Genomic DNA, 20,606 nt, shown 5'->3' with positions numbered 1-20,606 from the left:
CCCTTCTAGTACAAAAAATACTATGCCTAGACAAACTTCAAAACCTTTCCCATTGAGTGTTACCAAATAACAACTTGCTTTGGTTTGTTAATCCTGAAACTGATTTTGCGTCCGGTCTACATTATAAAACTTAAGCTAACCAAACACAAAACGTCCATAAATCTGGTCCTAATAATCTGGTCCTAATAATTGGATCAATATTCTCCTGCTTTTTTTAAAGATTACTTTTTGAACTCTACCGTGAGAGATGGGCACCTGTATAAAATAAATGTGAAAACCTTCTTTTTGGCTAGGTTTGTGCTGTATAAATACCACAAACACCTACATAGAAAAGTAGTGGTCTGCAACAATGTTATACTTTGTATTCAGATAAGCTTAACAACTTGTGCCACTACTTCCATACTCCAGATTCTCTGGGATTTGCCTTACATTGAGGTACAGAGCATTATCTGAAGCTGTTGTATAGTGGCAAAAAACTCAACAAAACAGTAGTTAAAGGAAAAGGATCAAAAGGGGTGTGTCAACATGTGATTTTATTGATCTAAAGCACACATTTGGTCCCATAGGGGCCAGGATACCGAACAAGAGAACAAAGAGAAAGTCCAGGACACTGTACAAGAGGGAAAAAAAACACCAGAATACTATAAAAAGAACAAAACAGCTTAAAGAAAACCAGCAAAAGCATTGTTTGTTTCTTGATTCAGAGTTTTCTTTAGTCCTCTTTTAGCATTGCAAAACCTTATAGCCAGCTTCCTTCTCATAATTCTGTTGGCCAGTGATCACTAGCCATTGGCCCTGCACACAAACGTCATAAACTCTGGAATTTGTTTATTTTAACATACGTCAGTATCATGTTACCACCACTATTTTAGGTTTTTAATAGGACTGGGCTGCCTTTAAAAGGTTCCAATTCCATTATTTCATATAGTGTGCCCGATGAGATGTGGTTATGGTTACAAGGGTTCATAAGTATACCATTAGGGCACGCAGTCAAAGACGCACAGGTGATGGCAAGGCATTGATGAAGAAGTGGGCAGAAGTTGAAGAAGAAATATTTTCTTTTATGAACTTCAGAGTGGAGCAGCAAGTTGTGGATTCAGAAAATCTGTTGGAGTTTCAGGAAGAGGGCAGAAGAGGTCCATCTACAACAAAGGTCTTAACTTTTGTGCAATGAGCCCCCTGATGTAAAATGTTTTGAAGTTGGGCCCCCTCCAAAACTTCATACAAGACTTGGCGGCAGCAGGAGTGAGCATGGCTAGGAGCAGGGGTACTTTTCTGTAGCTCAGAAATCTGCACTAAATGTTAGAATTGTGAAAGAGCAAATGCAACTAACTGACAAAAATGTAACACAAAACACTACCACATGTAACTCCTGGTCCCTAATGCAACTGCACCAAAGCACAAATGATCATTCCAGCCCCAAGTAACAGGCTATCTTCTCTGCCTCTTTCACCTTTTTGAAATTCGAGGTACTTAAAAGAAAGATTGTACTGATGTAGTGGCACTGAAACAAACATTTCTGCCCTAGTCATGTTTACCAGATGCTGTCACGCTTCCTGTGCAAACAGATAGTAATACGAGATTTCATTTACAATACCACCGTGGAGGCAGCCATGTTGAGCCTGACCTCTACTTGCAATATTCATAGTTGGAAAACAGTCTAAGAAACTACCAAACTGACCAGAAAATCCAAATAGGAGTTTATAACCAACTGCTAGTAGTCCCCCACCTGGACCTACAGATTTCGAAATTAAATCTCAACTCAAGTGTTTGCACCAGATTTGCATGGCATTTATAGCGCAAACTCAGCACAAACGTAATAAATTACACTCCCTCCCCTCCCCCCACTGTTCTTTTGCAGACAGCTGTTATAGTTAAGAGTAACGGAGTTCTTGTAGAATAATATGATACACACCACATATTCAAACACATTTTAACACTATCTATATTAATGTTTTTTCATAATCCTAGGTTGACAATGCTAATTTGAACATTCTTAATATCTTGCAAAATAATGTATCAACCTTCTCATCAAGAACAGCTGTTCCAGCACAAACCTTCGTCATACCTTTTGCAGATGCAAGTTTTTTTGGTGAAAAAAATATTTCGCTGACCGCATTCAGAAGAAAAACTGTACTGTCCCGAGCTGTCTTGGCTTCTTCCAAGAATTTGTGAAATTCTCTCTTTGGCACTAGAAGATTTCTGAACCGTGAAGGATCATTTGAATCCCTCACCAACTGCTGCATATCAGCCTGCAAAATAACCCAACTATTAATAATTTGCCATCATGTTAAGTTATATACTAAACAAATATATATTAGAAGAGGTGGTTTTTGGATGTGACTTTGGCATCTGTACATTGCTAACAATCTAAGATTTGCTGGGTTAGCTCCATAAATATAAAGCAGACATATTTAAAAACACATTGCATGCAGAAAGAATTGGAAGTCTCCTCATGCAGGAAATCTACAAGGGTTGTCCTATATAAACTTTAATTGTGCATGAAGGTTTACAAATTACAACACAAAAAGTATGCAAAAAAGTGGGAAAGAAAACAAGCTGCTGTATATGTTAAGTTCCTTGAGCTTGTCAAAGCAGACAGCGCAGCTTGCAAATGCTGTATAGCCAACTCACTCTTGCAAGTGCCTTGCAACTGTGCTATAACGAAATAAATAGAGTTGTTAAAGGCAGCAGATAATAAATAAAATATACACATAACACAAGCAAACTTTTTGGCGATGCATGTGTTTGGGTGGAAAAAAGGATTGTTAATGGGAATTTGTTGCAGTTTACATGGTTAGGTAGAATATCAATCACATACCTTTTAATGTGTTTGGTTTCACTTCTGCTTGTAACCGTACACGTTACTCATTCAGACAGGAGTTAGGGCCAACAGAATAACTTTCATTTTGTTAATAATGGACAATGAGTTACATACCCTTTCCTTAGAGAAGAAGCAAATCATAATTAGGCTATACAACTGGAAATGCAATTTCCTATGCACTGTAAAAAACTAATAAAACATTACCCCAGTGTGAAATGATGTTCTTTCTTCAGTTATCAAATTAAAGGATTCTTTATTGGCTTGAGGGGGAAAAAACACAAAAAAGCAACCATTAGTAAGAACGGAGTCCAAAATCTGTATCTCTTCTTGTGCCGACCAGCCATATCTAGCTTTGCTATAGCTCTCATGGCTCTTAACCATTTCAAGTCTGACAGAGGGTCTGCAGATACCCACATCCTGCAAATTTCCCTCCGGGCCACCAATATAGCATAAAACACCAGTTTTGCTTTGTCATCCAAGCCCTTACCTTGTAGATCAGTTTTTCCCGTCATAACAAGTTCGGGGCTTACCTCAAAATGTTGGCCCGGTGCGGTTGACAAGCATTTACTCACTGCAGCCCAGAAATCCTTTATCGCCGGGCATGTGACAAACATGTGCAGGTCGTCTTCATTCGGGCTACTGCATTTGGAACACCTCACTATTCCGCCAGCTTTGAATTTCGCCAGTTTTTTGGGAGACCAATAAGCCCTGTGGAGAGTGAACAAGTGGTTTCTCCTTAAAGTCGCCGGTTTTACCACCTTGTAAAGAATCAACATAGTTACTTGCCATTGGTCCTCTGTAGCAGTCCTCGGCAAACACTCTCCCCACAGGGTCTCCGGCAATGTAAAAGGTCCGTCCTCCATTTCCACTATTGACCAGTACCACATCGCCACTTCTTTTTTAATCAGGGTCTCCAAAGCCAGCTTCTCTTCAAACACATTATATTGCCCAATTAAGTTTTCTTTCCCGGCGGCCCAACTTTGTATCTGGAGATATTTAAACTTAGAAAAGTTGTGTCCCCACTTTTGTTCACAATATCTCCACGGTGCTAACCTGCCTTCTATGAACAAATCCCCCCATCTCTGGGGTCCCTCCAATTTTAGTGACCTTGCCAATGCGTCCTCGGACCAGCTCGGAGCTCCTGGTGTATCGCAAATCGGTGCCATTGCGCTAAAATATGGTGTTTTTGTTGCCCTCCTGATTCTATACCAAACCATCGCTAAATCTTTCAGCACCTTTAATCTTATTTTTTTTAAGTATTTTGGGTCCGCAAATTTGTTCATAAATCCATTCTGCTTGATCTTCTCCGTTCTAAGCAGTGCTGACAGTAATTTTCCAATGACTGAACTCCCTGGAGTGCCCAGAAGCATTCTGCATTTCTTCAACAAAAAAGCCCAAGAATAAATCTGGAGGTCTGGAGCTGCCAGACCACCTTTCAAAAGTTTTCTCCTAATCTTTTTCCAAGATAGGCGCGATCCCTTAGATGCCCAGATAAATTACCCAATCTCGCTTTGCAAATTTATGAGCCCCTCCTTCTCGAACAAAAGAGGCAGGAAATCAAATAGAAAAGTTATCTTGGGTAGAACCATCATCTTCACCAAATTGACTCGACCATATATTGTTAGCGGCAGGTGTACCCAACCTCTCATAGCCAAAGAGATTTCCTTCCTGACTTTAGCAAAGTTAACTTTGGTGAGTTCCTTTATATCTTGTGTTATTCGCACCCCTAAGTATCTTATCTCTGTTTTGGAAGCTATGTCATTCGTTTTTTAAATTCCAAGACATGATCTCGGTTTTGTCAGCATTTATACGATATCCAGACTCCTCCCCGAATTTCTTCGTTATGGTGTCTATGCAGCCCAACGATTGATGGAGTTTAGGGGTTAAAATAACTATGTCATCTGCGTATAGCCCGATCTTTCTGGCCCATCCCTGAAACTCAAAAGGGGGAATTAAATCTGCCTCTCTAATTCTACAAGCTAACGGTTCTGTATAAATATTGAACAGGAGAGGAGATAAGGGACATCCCTGCCTTGTACCCCTCATTACTTTTATTGGTGAAGTTAGTGTCCCGTTTACTAATACCCTCGAGGTAGGTGACTGATACAGCCGTGCCAAGACCGTGCCAAAATTTGCCCCCATCTGTAAATGTGTTATTAGGGCCTTCAAATACACCCAATTGACACGATCAAACACCTTGGCGGCGTCCAAAGCAACTATCGCCAAGGGGAGATTGTGTGTGACAGCCACATCTATACTGCATATAAGGGAAAAAGTTAACTCTTTTAAATACCTGCCTTTAATGAACCCCTTCTGATCTTCGTGTATAAGATGGGGGGGACGACTCTGCCCAGCCTATCCGCCATGATCTTTGCAAAAAGCTTATAATCGCAATTTAAAAGCGAAATCGGCCTATACGAGTCCATATATTTCGGTGATTTCCCAGGTTTGGGAATAACTATAATATTTGCCTCATTCCACGATGCAGGAAGGGCCGCATTCCCCAAAAAGACATCATTAAAAACTTTCGTTAATAAAGGTGCCACGCTCCCAGCCAAGACCTTATATACCTCAACAGGGAGCCCGTCCGGCCAGGTGCCTTCCTTTTCTTAACCTGCTTGATGGCCTTCTCAACTTCTCCCTGCATTATCTCCTGGTTTAATATTTCCTGAAACTCTTCTGTCAGTGGATTCAGAACCTTCACCCACTTATCTACTTCCTGTTTATCTGGATAAAGATCCTCCCTGTACACCTCTTCAAAATACCTGTGAAAGGCATCAGCAATATCTTTCGTATCAGTAACAAATCGCCCTGGCTCGCCATCTTTCACTTCTTTGATCATGCTTCAAATCCGGTCTCTCCTTGCTTTCCATGCTAATAGTTAACTTGTACCTTCACCATTTTTAAAATGCGCCAGTTGGCTGGCCTCAAATTTTTCCTTAACCCTATTAGTAACCACCGTAACCATTTCACCTTTCAGTTAATCCAAGTCTTGAACGATCTTTTCCTGAACCTCACTACTCCCTGTTTTCACTATCTCTGCCTCCTTTTGACGGATTTCCTTTTTCAAAAACTCTACTCTGTTATAGTACGCTCTTCTTTTGCTTGCACCCAGAGCTCCCAACCTCCCTCGAAGAAAAGCTTTGCATGTCTCCCAGACAATATCGATTTTTGCTGACCCCACATTTTGTTCTACAAATCCATCCACTTCCTGCCTTAGACTCTCCATCGCCTCGCAGTCATACAACACTGTACGGTCCAACCTCCAGACTGAACCCAAATCGCAGGCCCCTATCCTTACCTCCAAGGTAACTGCTGAGTGATCTGATAAATGCACCCCAACATGTAAAGTCTGTTTCACTCTATCCATCAGTCTCAAATCTATTAAGATGTAATCAATCCGTGATCTATGACGGTATTTTTTATTATAATAAGTATAACCTAATGCTTGACCCGACCTCTGTCTCCAAACATCGCATAATCCAATCTGGTCTATAAATCCCTTTACTCTATTTGACATTTTACTGTTTACCTGCGCCCTATTATTGGATGATCTATCTAACTTGTTATCCAACACCATGTTAAAGTCACCAGCAAGGATAATATTACCTGAGAGGCCCAGCATCTCCTTAGCTAATTCATCCAGAGGCCCAACATCATCCTGGTTTGGACCATAATAACCTATGATATTGTAAATGAGACCGCTAATTTTAAGGTTTACAATCAGCCATCTGCCCTTAGCATCCACCACCTCGCCCTCGATGATACAGTCTACCCCTTGCCTAACCAACACTGCAATACCTTTAGTTACCGCCACTTGTGGTGTGTAAAAAACATCCTTCAGCCAGCGCTGTGATCCAATACATTTCTTACTCTCTTCCCCTGTTAAATGAGTCTCCTGTAAAATCATAATGTGTACTGGGAGATCTCTCAGATATTTCATAATCATATCCCTCCTAGGCTTCACTCGTAGACCGTTCACATTCCATGACGTCAAAGTCAACTCTGCTGCACTACCCCCCTTCATCCCAAGCCCACTCAAACCTCTTAAACACCCTGGTGAGAAAATAGCTCATGAGAACATTATTAGATTTTTTCCCCCTGGGGGGCCCCCCATCTCCCCCTGCCTTCCCTACCTCCCTTCCCTTCTCCCCCCCACCTCCCTTCCCTTCTCCCCCCCCTCCCCCCTCCCTGGAAAACCCAACCAGCTTCCTTAGGCCCTACCAAGGCCCTTTGAGTGCCCGTTGTGGGTGGTGGTAGCATTTCTCCTCAACACTTAACCTTACTATCTACAATAAACCTCTACCTGGCTAGTGCTATAAACCGACTCCTCAACATTTTTTCCCTTTTACCTTTTACACACTTCCACTCTGACATTGTTCCAAAAAACCATCCACATCTTCAAGAAACCTGAAAGTGTGCATTTTGTTCTTCCACATGACTTTTAAAAAAGCCGGAAATTTCAGTTGCACAGTAGCTCCCAGACTCCTTAACGGCTCCATCCTTTTGCCTAACTCCCACTGCCTATTTGCCGTTACCACCGAAAGATCTGACCTTACCTCCACTCTAACACCATCCACCATCAACACTCCCTTCTTCGTAGCAGCATCCAGAACCTTTTCCTTTAGGCTATATGTTAAGAAGTTGATCAAAATCCTTCTAGGTTTTGAACGATTTGGATTCAGTCTGAAGGGGTCACGATGTATCCTCTGAATGTCCAGAGAGATCTCCTCCTCAGTTTCCTCTAACTTTAATTCTGTTTTTAATAAATGGACAATATAACCTTTTATAATATCTCCTTCTTTCCCCTCTGGCAGTTTCAAAATTTTTAAATTGTTTCTCCGTTGCATGTTTTCTAGTCTTTCCAACCGATCCTCATGCGCCCTCTCCCTAAATCTAACCTCTTTCAGTTCTTTACTGTTTTCCTCTACCTTGCCTCTAATCTCCTTAATCTCTAGCTCAAGTGCTTCCGTGCGCATGTTCACCTCATCAAACTTAGCATCCAACAATCCACATGCCTCCCTGATCCCCTCCTGATTAGCCTTTGACTCCTCAAAACCTTTATGTACATCTAGATCAAGCTTCTTTAAAAGGGCAATAACCGTGCTGTCCAAATTCTCAGCCCCCGATAAACTCTCGCCGCCTCCTCCATCACCCCCCTAATACCTCTCCTAATACCTCTCTGCCACATGATGGCCCTGACAAAGGGGAATCTCCTTCTCCTAAACTTGTAAGTTCATTGCTAACTCTCTGTCCTTCCCCCAGCTCCACACTTACTACATCTTGGTTGTCTTCCTCCATCTCTAGCACCTGGTATCTATTAGGACTTAAATGATCTGCCCACTCTATCAAGCTGCTCTCTAACCCAGCCGTCTTGAAACCACTTCCAGCCTCTGGTGCTTCCCCACTTGTCAGTTCTTGCTTCAAATTCTCAATTTTTTTTAATATAGCGCTGTCTGGGATAGAACCCTTCGAGAGTATTAGGGTCTTGGGCAGTGGTTTAAAATACGCATTCAAAGAGGGGTTTATCGCTAATTTTTTACCTAGTATTCCTGCCTTGTTGCTTTGTCTAGTATGCTTTTTAATAATATTCCTTAAATTTGATCCTAAATTCTCTCTGCTGCCTTTTTATCAGTTAACCAATTTTTCCTCCCCTGCAGCCCTTCCTGTGCTTCTCAAAGCATACCCTGTAGCCTCCTTGTTTTCCTCCCTCTTAGATTGAACTGAGCCTTTTTTCTTCTCACTTGTAATATTTCGGCAGGTTTTTGTTCGTGCTCCCCCCTCCTTGCCCCCCCCCGCTTTTTTTCTCCAAACCCACCACTGAAGCACATACTTTAGGGACTAATTGTGATTGTTGCGTTTGAACTTCCCCTTCCCTCGTCCTCTTTTCTTCCTTCGTGCTCCCGGCTCCTCTTCCAATTGCCCCTCCTGCACTATACTGAATCCTGGCTGCTGCTCGCCTGCCTCTCCCTAGCTCGGCAGCCGCTCTAATCCAGCGTTCACCTCCTGCCGAAAGCTCCTCTGGCGGCTCCACAGGAGGCTCCTCCTCCACCTCCCTCTGTCCAAGTGTGTGCCCTGCGTCTCGCGCCGCCATGCACCGCGTTCAGGTAAGAATCTTTTCCGCGATCTTATCGCAGCTTAGCACCGCTGTGTAGCAGGTCAAACCACATCTAAACGCCCCACCTCCCTCACAGGCACTCGCGACCGACTTCCTAGCTGGCCGCCATGTTTTCCAAACCCGCCCCTAGCTGGCCGCCATGTTTTCCAAACCCGTTATTACAATGTTATGGGTGATGGGAAGGGGGGCTACGGTAAAGGTGCAAGTAAGTCCTATGATTAAGCCTCTCCAAAATCTCGGCGGAAACATGCTTCAAGGAAGAACGGTGAAGGTGGCGCACTGCCTCCTAACAGCACAATTTCTACCATATGAGATAATTTACCCTAGGGCGGAACTGCGACAGAAAGGGGGTGAGGAGAGGCGAATGAGGATAAAAAAAAAAAAGAAAGAAAAAAAAAGCAACCATTAGGCCATCATTTATACTGTACAGTTCAAACACTTTTCCATTTGTTTATTCACGTTTTTAAAGGTATGTGTATATGCCTTATTGTTGAAGAAATTAATACACCATATTAATTCTATGTTTTAATAAGGATCGAGGATGTTTGCAGTGATAACAGACAGAAGTTATGTATTTATTAAAAGGAGGTTTTGGCTGTAAAATTCACAATATGGTCACCAAGGAAAAAAAAGGCTGGCATGCAGGCTTACCAATATGCAATTGTGTATAATGGCAGCACTCATTTAGCTCTGATTACATCATAGACACCGTTTTTGTTGCCTGAAAATGTGTCATCATGGCAAGGTGTACGGTTTACATCCACATCTGTGACTGTTGCTGCAGATGGAAATTCACTGTAGGCCAGGCTGTGTGACTGCAAGCTGTGAACCAAAAAACCTTGTGGTGTCAAAACATTTGGTGCCAGGTGTACCATAATTTTGTGATCTCGTATGCAGGGTTGAAAGGTGTTACTCCATTGCTCGAAATAGCCAGCCCTTGTTTAGGAAATCGTTTTTTGGGTATTAACTGGTGAGGTGGTGAAGGGAAGGCATGTTTTTGTCCTTGAATTTAAGAGGGGACTCTAAGATCGTTTCATTTTCACTTCATATTTACTTGTAGATTTCAGATGAAGGACACCAGCCATCCCTGTTAAAAAGGCCAAGTTTTCAAGTTTCTGCACCTTAATCTGTGGATTCGCCTCACCAGGCTGGAAAGCTGTCCTTTCGGCAGCAGCTTGGCTAACAACTCTTATATTATCCTGCCCACTTTGCTTGACTTTCTTTTTTTACTTGCATCTTTTCTCTGCAATCTCTCCCTCTTGAAGTTCACGTAATACCCTCTTAAATTCAGCGCTTCCCTGATTGCCACATTCCATTAATAATCCCAATATAAAGGTTTTTACTTATTTTGCTTACCAGATGATTGTAAAATAACCATAGTTTTGAAATCTCTCTCGAAGGTGATTGACCAACCAGTTCCATCTATATTTTCAACTAGCCATATACAAAGAACTTCACCTTGAAAGTCCAAACTCTGAAATTCTCCATCTTTTCTAACAGAAACTGAACAACCACAAGCGAAAAATAGAACATTGAATGAAGCCTGCTAGATATAAAAATCAGGAATTAGTTTGTGACCGGTTTAAGTTTTAGAACTATGATACAGAGCATACCATAAAGTGATTCACACATTTTTTAATTGGAGAAAAGCATCACAAAAAGTACACTGGCTTGGTGCTGTTTACATCTAACATGCGCACATTTCCGAATACAAATACGTGTTTAGGCCTCTACTGTAGTGCATTGAGGAAACTGCATAAATATCCAGTATGTAGCTACTAGACAAATGGCACTCCAGATTCCAATTAATATAATGTAATAGTAGGCAGATCCCTATGGAACTCCAATAATCTGCCTCATTGCCGTCATACTACTCTGCAGAAAGCACTTAAGTTGGCGTTGCCTGGTAGCGCATTACAGCTGTCCACCTCCTAAACCATGGGCCATCTCATTCATTCTATCACTTGCTTCGAAGGGTGGAAAATGACCACTGTGAGCCTCATTGGACCATGGGAAAATAATTCTGAGGCTGGTTGCTGGGAAAAAAAAGCCGGAGTCCGGCTTTCTTGGAAGAACAGGGAATTAAAGGTAGTTGGGGCAAGGGAACTCCCATGCATCGGGAGCAAAGCTGATTTGGAGGCTGTAGACTGACTGGCAAATGCTCAGATATACTTGGATATGTTGGGCCTAGTGGTACAGCGCATAAAGCACTATATGCTGACCACATGTTTATTGTTAACCAACTCAATGGTACTCATTTTATCAATCTCAGAAGGGTGAATGGTTGAGTGGACCCGCCAGAATTTCGAACCTGTGACCATGACGCATTATTCCACTAAGCCATCAGACCCAGTTAGTGTACAAACCAGGAAGAGTACAGCAAATGAAACAAAAGTGGAAATTGAAAACAGAAAATTTAAAGCACAAGATTACATTGAATTAAGACACAGGAATCTATTTATTTATGATTAGCGTATATGTTATGGAAGCTGCAAACTTTAAAACACCTGTTAGATCTAAGAAATACATTATTACCTGAGGTCAGCATATAACATAGGATGAGACCCATATGTTTAAAGACTATTTTGCTAACAGGTATGCTAGTAAAATTCTTAGTAAAACATCTATTAAAGTATGAGATGAAAACCAATCTTATAACATGTTGTTCAATGGTTTCTTTTATAGATGAATCTAGTGAGTATTGAAAAGATTAATTTTTCTTTGTCATTTCTCGTTCATCATGAATTTTGACCTAAGAATTTAAACCATATTATAATTTTTCTAAACTACTATGTCGGTATACATTTGTTTGTATTTTGTATCTCTTATTGTATTTTTGTATTGTACTGCTGTATGTGGCTTAGACATGCAATGGAGATTTTATTCTCTACTTTTGTTTTTAAAGGAACAACTAAAAACTGTAATCAACTATTATGTGATTTTGTGACCAGGAGACTAAATGTTATATATCTTCTCCAATTAACAGCCCAAAGAAGCTAAACCTTTTTTCGCAAAACACGTGTTGGCTGGTTGTGTTTGAATATGTTATGATGAACCCTGATCAAGTATTTTGAAGTATGAATACAAATGTTTCAGCAATTGAAGAAAGAACTTTTTCAAGTGTATGAAGATAAGATTAATAAAAGACTGTATAGGGATATGTCAATCTTGATATGTGTTTTTCTCAGCTCATGAATCAATACAACAAATCCCGTATGAGGGAAACGTGGAACTGAGAATCAGCGCCAGGTATCTTTTCTATTTCCCACGTATGAATTGTGTGTATATATATATATATATATATATATATATATATATATAAACTTAATGATAATGGACATAAAATTGGCCCTAAAAAGCAGGCAGACCAAAAACCAACAGATACAGAATCTGGTCAAACTAAGCAGAGACACTGGAAGCAACTGATAAGGAAACTTCACAGGAAATCACACAATTAGCATGATGTTTCCAAAGAAAGCTTACACAAAACCTCCTCTGCATACCCTAGAAGCAAATCATAACCAGGGAGCCTCGTTATCCCCTACAATGCAGGAGCTGGCTTCAGAAGCAAAGGTTAAGATTCCACTTGGTAATTTCAATGGTAAAACAACACCAGAAGAAAAACATTGGTCCATTGCATTATCAAAAAGAGCAAAAAAACAACTAAAGAAAGCCAGAAGCAAAGCAGAGAAAGAACGTCTCACAAATCAGCTACCACCCAAACAAGATAAATTAGTTAACAACTCAACCAGTGTATATCCACTATTTTAAATGCAATGAAAAAATGAAGAACATAGCAAAAGCCACTCAATTGTCTGCTCTTCCTCTTCATGCAACCCTGGCTTTACCATCTACTCTACTACCCACACCGCCTAAATCAGATATAGAATCTATTGTGGGGCAAACCCTAGTAATACAACCCATTATGCCAGGAACACATTCACAGGGGCGCAACCACCAATCATGCAAGAGCAGAAGGAAAACGTGTCCAGAAACAGAGGATCTACAACAAAAGACCTTGACTCAGGACAATCAACAGCACCACCATCTCACGGAAGTGTGACATTAGCCTTCTCTCCATCCAGGCAAAACTTAAGATCCAGTACTGATCAAAGCCCTCCACCTCAATCATCAGTTTCCATTACCCAAACACATAGGGCGCAGCAACGATTGGGTCGGGTGACGGCACTAGTTCCACACGAAGTAACTTCATTAGCAAAAGAAAGTGTTGATCCACAGAGAATATCAATTGGTCTCGAAAGGATTAGACTGACTATCAACGAGTATCTCCCCCCAGTTTACACCTAAAATGAAGGTAAAATAAAAAAACGCCCAGGCAAGGAGCATCTGACCAAGCTGGCCTCATCCCATAATATCCCTTTAATGGTAATTATAATGTCCTGAATCGTTCCAACTTATTAAGGTTGTTCCAGGCCATCCCCATCAAGCCCAAAATACAGTCTGAGGAATATCTTGAGTGTAGAATTCAAATCCACCCTGGTTGCAGTAACGAGAGGGAAGCTACAGTTTTAACATTAAAAACCCACATACTGGAAGAAGCCAAATTAAACTGCAAGCTTACCCTAGAAGATTGGGGCATAGGAATCACTAAAATCTATCTACCCAAATATCCAGCGCCACTAAAAAAGCTATTCAATCTCTCAAACCCAAGAGCCCACCCATATAGTATACTAAGGGGGACTGGGCACTCTTCCTGCCATCCACTGTCAGAGGAACATACATATTGCTTGCACCCATTCATCAGCAAGAGGCCCCACTAGGAAAATCGCACTAGGACAGATTGGGGGAGAACACGAACATCAACCGACCTGGAATTGAGTGCCACACACCCAATCCAGAGAAACAACAGCTTATTCCTAGCCGTGAGAAGTGTCCAGAAAAATCTCAACAATTCTTAACTCTTCTGTCATGGAACGTAGCTGGGCTTTCAAGACTATTAAGCTTAGATATGGCAAAATCACTACTAATGGCATCCGACGTCCATTGTCTACAAGAAACATGGTCATTAACCCCAACAACAATTGCTGGCTTTCAAGAGATCCATCAAGTAGCAAAGAAGAAAAACATTTTTGGGAGGCCATCGCGAGGCTTGTCAATTAATCTCAATTTGAATATGAAATTAACAATACCTCCAATTTCGACCCAAGATGAGATGCTTCAAGCGCTTATACTGGAGATTTTGAAGACACCTGCCCCCTGAACTAAGATCCTCCTGATTAATGTCTAGTTCAATAGCTTTGGCTCAGCACGGGCTATAAGACTAAGCCAGCTGAGTGACAATCTGGATCACATCTTTGCGACCATGTAAACCATGAAATAATAATTTGTGGTGATTTCAACCTGCGATATCTAGGTTCTTCTGACAGACAGTTTACCCCTAAAGCCTTCAAGCAGCCAATTAAATAAAATTTTAAGTAAACATGGACTCCGGTCTATACAGACAAAAGGTCAAAACCTTGAGCCGTTAACACAGCCTCTAAAAACTTTCAGGGGATAAGCACTATCGACTATGTCTTCCCCTCCGCACAATTTTTAACCTTTGCCTATTCACTCTCGAAGGTCACATATGGATATTTCCAATAACAAAGAAACAGTACATCTAGTCCAAAGAATAAAATGGGGCCCAGCCAACCTCTAGAAATTAACACCTTGGAAAGATACTATCAGACAGTCTCTACAGGCCCAAAGTGGTGATTACTTATTAACACACTGTGCACCCATGATCAGGGGCATCCACAAATGATTTGATTCTCGCCCAGGTCGCGGGCGACTTCAGCTAAAATCCCTTAACAAAAAACAATCTATAATGACCAGCTCATGGCTTATCCACAAGCTGATGAAGGCATTCAAGAAAACTCAGAACCAACAAGAGAAAGCCGTATTGCAACTGGAACTTCAAGGCGCAAGAAAACAACACAAGCAATTGTTATGGCAGGACAAAAACCAGCAAAGAGATAAGGATTGGCAATATGTTTACTCGATTATGAGCAAGCATAACCAGGCTGACTTGTGGAGGTATAATAAAAACAGAACATGCAAGGATGCTACAAGGAGTAACACCATCAATGAAGATATGTGGACCTCCCATGTAAAAAAGCTATTTGAAGTTGCACAACTGGGAGCCTTCTCGTGCAAAACCTTAGATTCAAACAGCTGTGACCCCAAGTATATGACCAATTACATTAAAAAATTGATACGCAGAATACGAGCCTCAGGAGCACCTGGCCCAAATGGACTTCCAGCCCAACTGTTTAAAGAAGATCCAGTACTATGGTCTGCAATATTTTCTTCACTGTTTACTACTTGTTTTAAGTCCCATCAGGTGCCTGATAGCTACAGAGAATCAATATTGCTCCCAATCTTTAAAAAGGGCGACAGACAGAATCCTACTACTATCGCATGATTGCCTTACTGGACATAGAGGCTAAGATCTACGCCTCTACAATTTTTTTTTTTAAACCATTTTTATTAGTTTCATTACACAGTACATACAGACATTTGGCATGGAGGAATTTCAAGGCTGCAATCGTCCAACAGTATTTGTATGGTAAAACCTTTCGTTTCTGAACTCCTGTTACTCTAAACCACATGAACAGTACATACCCGCCCCTCCCCCCCGAGCCTTCAGTCCCCTTCCGAGTCACTATCCGAGCTATCATTGTCCGATTCGGAAACCGGGTCACAGATATCCCCCCTGTATGTGTTCCAATCGGACCATATGCCTGTCCATTTGCGAGGGCATTTCCTGTTTTTATATACTGCCCTTTCAGTAATCATGGTCGCATCCATGTCTCTGCACCAGGCTGTCAAGGTAGAGGCTTCACCGCCCCCCACTTTTGAGCCACATTTCTTTTCGCCACCATGAGGCCCAGTGTCACCCAGGTCTGTCCATAGCGAGACAGGTCATTTGGAGCCCAGATGTTGAGGAGGCACCTTCGCGGTTCAGGCAGCAGGGAGACACCTAGCGTTTGAGACATTGTGCGTAGGACCCTGCGCCAATATTCCGCCAGTTGTGGGCAGTCCCAAAGTGTGTGAAAAAAATTCCCTTCCTGTCCACAGCCCCGCAGGCAATAAGGATGGTCCGCCCTACCTATTCTGTGGAGTGTGGGTCTTGTGAGGTAAGCTCTATGCAAAATTTTAAATTGTACCAGTCGGAGCTTGGCTGATATTCCCACCTCTTTAGGTGAGGCGAGTGCCATCTGCCATTCTATCTCATCCATAGCCCCGATGTCTGTCGACCATTTCTCTTGAAGTGTCGTTGTGGGGTCTGGCATATTGTTTAGTAGTCGCCTCTACAATTTTGAATGACCTTGAGACTTCGGCAACAAGAAACGCAATAATTCCATTCTGCCAAACATGCTTTAGATCTAACTCTTCCACACTGAATAATATATATCACTCTATCTTACCTTATCCACGAGACGAAAACCCAAAAATCTTTAGCCCTCTTCGCAGGCTTTGTGTACAATGCATAGTAGTGTGTTTATCTAGGTACCTATATTGATACTCCTATTTCTGACCCTTGTCCGGTTATTAATTCACTAATGTCCATACAACGGCACAGAAACCCGTTTTCAGATTAGGTCATAGCGCATGCTGTCACATTAAGCAAGCACTATCCCTCCATCCCCCTAGAAAGCACACCGAGTTCTCAAAACAAATCAAACCTCCAGCAGACCTGGGAAATCCCCCGCAGCTATTGTTTTGATTTCACTCGAGAACTCCTGAAAAGAATGTAAGAACGACCAGTCCTTATGACATTCTTACTGACGTCTTATGTCCATCCTTACGTCAAACTCGGCACCTTTCAGGTATAAATATACCGACGCTGCCCTAAGCAGACACACGGTGGTGACGAGCTTGGAGCAGCGCTACTTGCCGGAGAGCCCAGCTGATGCAGAAAAGCCCACGGACGCTGCCCCTCCCTTTTGACGCGCTGAGAGAGACGCTGCCTTTTCTCCTGCAGAGAAATCCAGCCTCCGGCGTTTCCACCCGCCCTCGCGGGTAACTGGGATATCGGGTCCAGAGACAGAGATACCAACCCTCCAGCCTTCTAAATCCCAGGTATTGAACTGACTAACCCCTTACAGAGAATTCTTGAGTCAGATCCTTGGCAAAACAAACTTAACTTAAACTGCTACTTATTTACTCCCGCCCACGTATTAGGCTTAGGTCAGGTACACCGGGGTAGGCGTAATTAGAGGCACCAGTTGAGAACGATTAATCAATGTATATATGTATGTATATCTTTTGTCCATTTTAAGTATCATATGGCTAAGAAACCATATAAATGCTTTTACAGTATTATTTTATAATCCTGTTTTTACTGTATGCACTTTACTTAACTATAAGTATTACAATAATAGCGATTCATTTCTCTTGTATGAGAAAAGAGACTGATCAATAAATAACACCTTTTTATTGAAAAAACCGTCTCTTCCTTTTCTCTACAATCTGGTGAAACTAAGTATGCACGTACTGACTGAGTAAAATAGTTGTCTTTTGTTTTCACACGACTCTAGAGATATACTCTTGATTAGGGGGGAGCAAAGTTGTCATGTTCTATGGTTGTCAGAAACTAAATCCCTTCTTGTCTATCCAGGGAGGTTAAACTCCTCCTTGCCTATTCGAGAAAGTTTCTAGTGAACTCTGAGCTAGCTGGCACACATAACTTTAAGTCTAATATCGTCAGTAGAAGACCTAGTTAACCACAGTCCTACGTCTATACTATTGAAGATATTATTCCAATGCGCAGAGCCTATTGGGAGAATAGGAACTACACTACATTGCGCCCAACGGTTTGGATAGGCGATAAATCTAACGCAAGACATTAGAGTAACTCAGTCGTGCTTTTTCACACAGAACCCCTTTTTTCCCATAAAACTCCAAAGACGTCTGGAGTGGGTGAAAGGTTAAATCCGCCAAACTTAGTAGGAGGAGACTCCTATGTATGGTTTTTTGGTTTATTCAACGTTGAAGGATACAGTGTTCCAAAATATTGTGCATCTAATCTTTGTTTCCGTGGAAACCTGATCTGCAACAAAAACCCTTCTTGACAGTAAAATGTCAGAAACTGAAGAAGAAAAGGAGACAGCTAGAATAGCAGCTCAACTCCTAGCGGATGACAGAAGTCTCCTAGAGCAAGACCCGGATGCAATACTCATCCCGGTCAGCATAAGAAAAACTATAACTTTAAAACTTATAGAAAATGGACTAACACCAAGAGGTGGTACAGTCATATTCGTAATTGAGGCACACGAATATCGGCAGACAGAGGTATTCTATTCATGGATAAATTTTCCAGCAGCAAACGCTGTAACAAAGGAGTTCCACTATTACAAGATAGAGGAACCTCCGGATGAGTACACCCCTTTCGAGGAGGTGGAAATACCACTCAAATACCAAGAGCACCTGCTCTGATTTAAAGGCGCCCTAAAACATAATGATCACATCACCAGGCTCGGTCCACTAGGTAGACCAGGAGCAACGTGGCCGGTTCTAGCCGGTTACACACCACACCCAGACATTGAAAAAATGTCGAAACCAGAACTTTTAGCACAGTTAAAACAACTGATTCAAATACACAGACAAATAGTCCAATATGTAATGCGGACTTCAACAGTCCAACCAACTATTAAAATTCCACAGCTGACCCCTCATCAGGGGAACACAAATAAAATCACACCACAGAACATACAGTCCTGTCTAGGTAAAGTACCCATTAAAAGGGAACAAATTCCATTCTGGTTAGCACAGAAAATCACTCAAATAGAGGCGGTATTTCCAGATACCACCCCTGTTGAGAAACACAGAATTCTGACTATCTGTCTCCCAATGGGGATCGCACCACATGTGGAGGACTGTGACACTTGGGGTACAGTCTTTGCTTCCATTTACACAAAAACACATGGTGTTCCGTCAATGTCGGTAATACCAGAGGTGCTAAAACAGATTCAAAATGAATACGGTCCAGAACCTGCTTTAACTCTGGGTATGAAATTACTGAAAGACTTTAAGCAGGTCTCTGCAATATTACTAACAAACATAAAGGTGGAAGCAGCAAATGTGGCAATCCGCCAAAGATTGAAGGAAACAGATCTAGCAGACCAACCATTTGAACTTGCCAGAATCATAGAAAAATCCTATGAAGAACTAGGGAGAGATAGTTTGGGTGGGAAACCAGTGAAACCCCAACTAATAGAAAATCCGGAAAAGGTTTTTATTAAAAATAATCTAAACACTTCAAAAAAGAGCTGGGATGGAAATAAACAATCCACTCCCAAAGAAAAAAGATTCCAGTCCAGAGGAAAGTCTCCTCGGCGGAGAGAAAGATCTCCGGACCAAGGACACAAGTCTCCCCAGAGGGAGCCCTCTGAGAAAAAATACAACCTTAGAAATAGGGATAATTTGAAGAAACCTGATAGATATCAAGATATTGATACTCGTCCCTCTCGATCTTTTCAGACTTCCTCGCAGAAATGGGAAAGAAGAGGACGGTCAGAACACAGGGAAGAGCACGTCAAGTCCAAAGACAAAGAACCTGCTCATCAAAGTAAAAAGTTACAATTTCCAAAGAAGAAGGTAGCCAGCATTAAAATAATCAAACATGCCGAGGATCCTGAGGACTCAGCTGAAAAACGGAGAGTGGGCTCAGACAATGCTAGACAGCGCAGCAGAAGTGAGCATAGCTCGCAAGATCCTGATGAATCATCTGGAGACAGTGGACACGAATGAGTACATTCAGGTGGAAACTGCAGATACCAGAGTTAGCAAACCTCATAAAATATATGAAATAACCTTACGTATAGAGGGAGATAAGACTAGGAAAATAAGGGGTCTATTTTGGGATAATCTCTCCAAGGGCTATGACATCCTTCTAGCAGAAAAAGACTGGCCACCAGAGTTTGTCAGGGAGTGCCCTCATGGCGAAGAAATGATTATGCCTGCCTTCTCAAATCATATTCCAATTCATAAAAAATATACACTTGCAAGAAAGTGGGCAGTAGCCCAAGCTCCTGCACTATATAAAAATCATGTGGGATGGGATGAGGACTCTCCTCACAAAATCCAGTTAAAATCTCAACCGACTGCACAGAGGCAGTACCCAATTAAGCAAGAAGCTAAAAAACAGGTCAGGGAGATCTTAGATCAACTTGAATACCAGGGGGTGATTGAAACATGCACCTCACAAATGAACAATCCTTTGTTTCCTGTCTCCAAACCAGATGATTCATATCGTCTAGTTTTGGACTACAGACACCTTAACTCATGCTGCAAAACGTTTGCAGTACAAAACTCACACAATGCCGCACTAATGAATAGCATAGTGCGCAAAAAATACAAAACAACATTAGACATCTCTAATGGATTCTTTTGTCAAAATATAGCACCAGAAAGCAGATATTTGACCGCTTTCTCAATAAATGGCTCGCAGAAAAATTTCTGTTGTTTGCCCCAAGGGTTCAAGAACAGCCCAGGATTATTCTCAGCGAGAGTAACAGAGTTACTACAAATATATGATGACGAGGCATTATCTTATGTCGATGACATCTATCTAACAGATAATGACTTGGATACTCACTTGAAAAGAGTGTACACCATAATACTTGGGTTCGCAGCAGAGGGTTACAAATTCAACTTCAA

At 41.7% G+C, this 20,606-nt stretch overlaps 1 protein-coding gene and 1 pseudogene across 1 annotated transcript in view; both read right to left on the bottom strand.

Annotated features, from left to right (window-relative positions):
- Positions 1 to 2,204, bottom strand: part of LOC144823743 (uncharacterized) — a 62,100-nt gene extending 59,896 nt beyond the window's left edge. The window contains exon 1 of the mRNA XM_078682524.1: positions 2,069 to 2,204. The gene's annotated coding sequence lies outside the window, so the exon portion shown is untranslated. The remainder of the gene's footprint in view (positions 1 to 2,068) is intronic.
- Positions 376 to 20,606, bottom strand: part of LOC144824309 (uncharacterized) — a 35,580-nt pseudogene continuing 15,349 nt past the window's right edge.

This window comes from Lissotriton helveticus, chromosome 3_1 (genome assembly GCF_964261635.1).
Source record: "Lissotriton helveticus chromosome 3_1, aLisHel1.1, whole genome shotgun sequence".
Taxonomy (NCBI): domain Eukaryota; kingdom Metazoa; phylum Chordata; class Amphibia; order Caudata; family Salamandridae; genus Lissotriton; species Lissotriton helveticus.
Note: the sequence above shows the minus strand (reverse complement) of the source record. Positions and strands in the feature narration are given on the sequence as shown.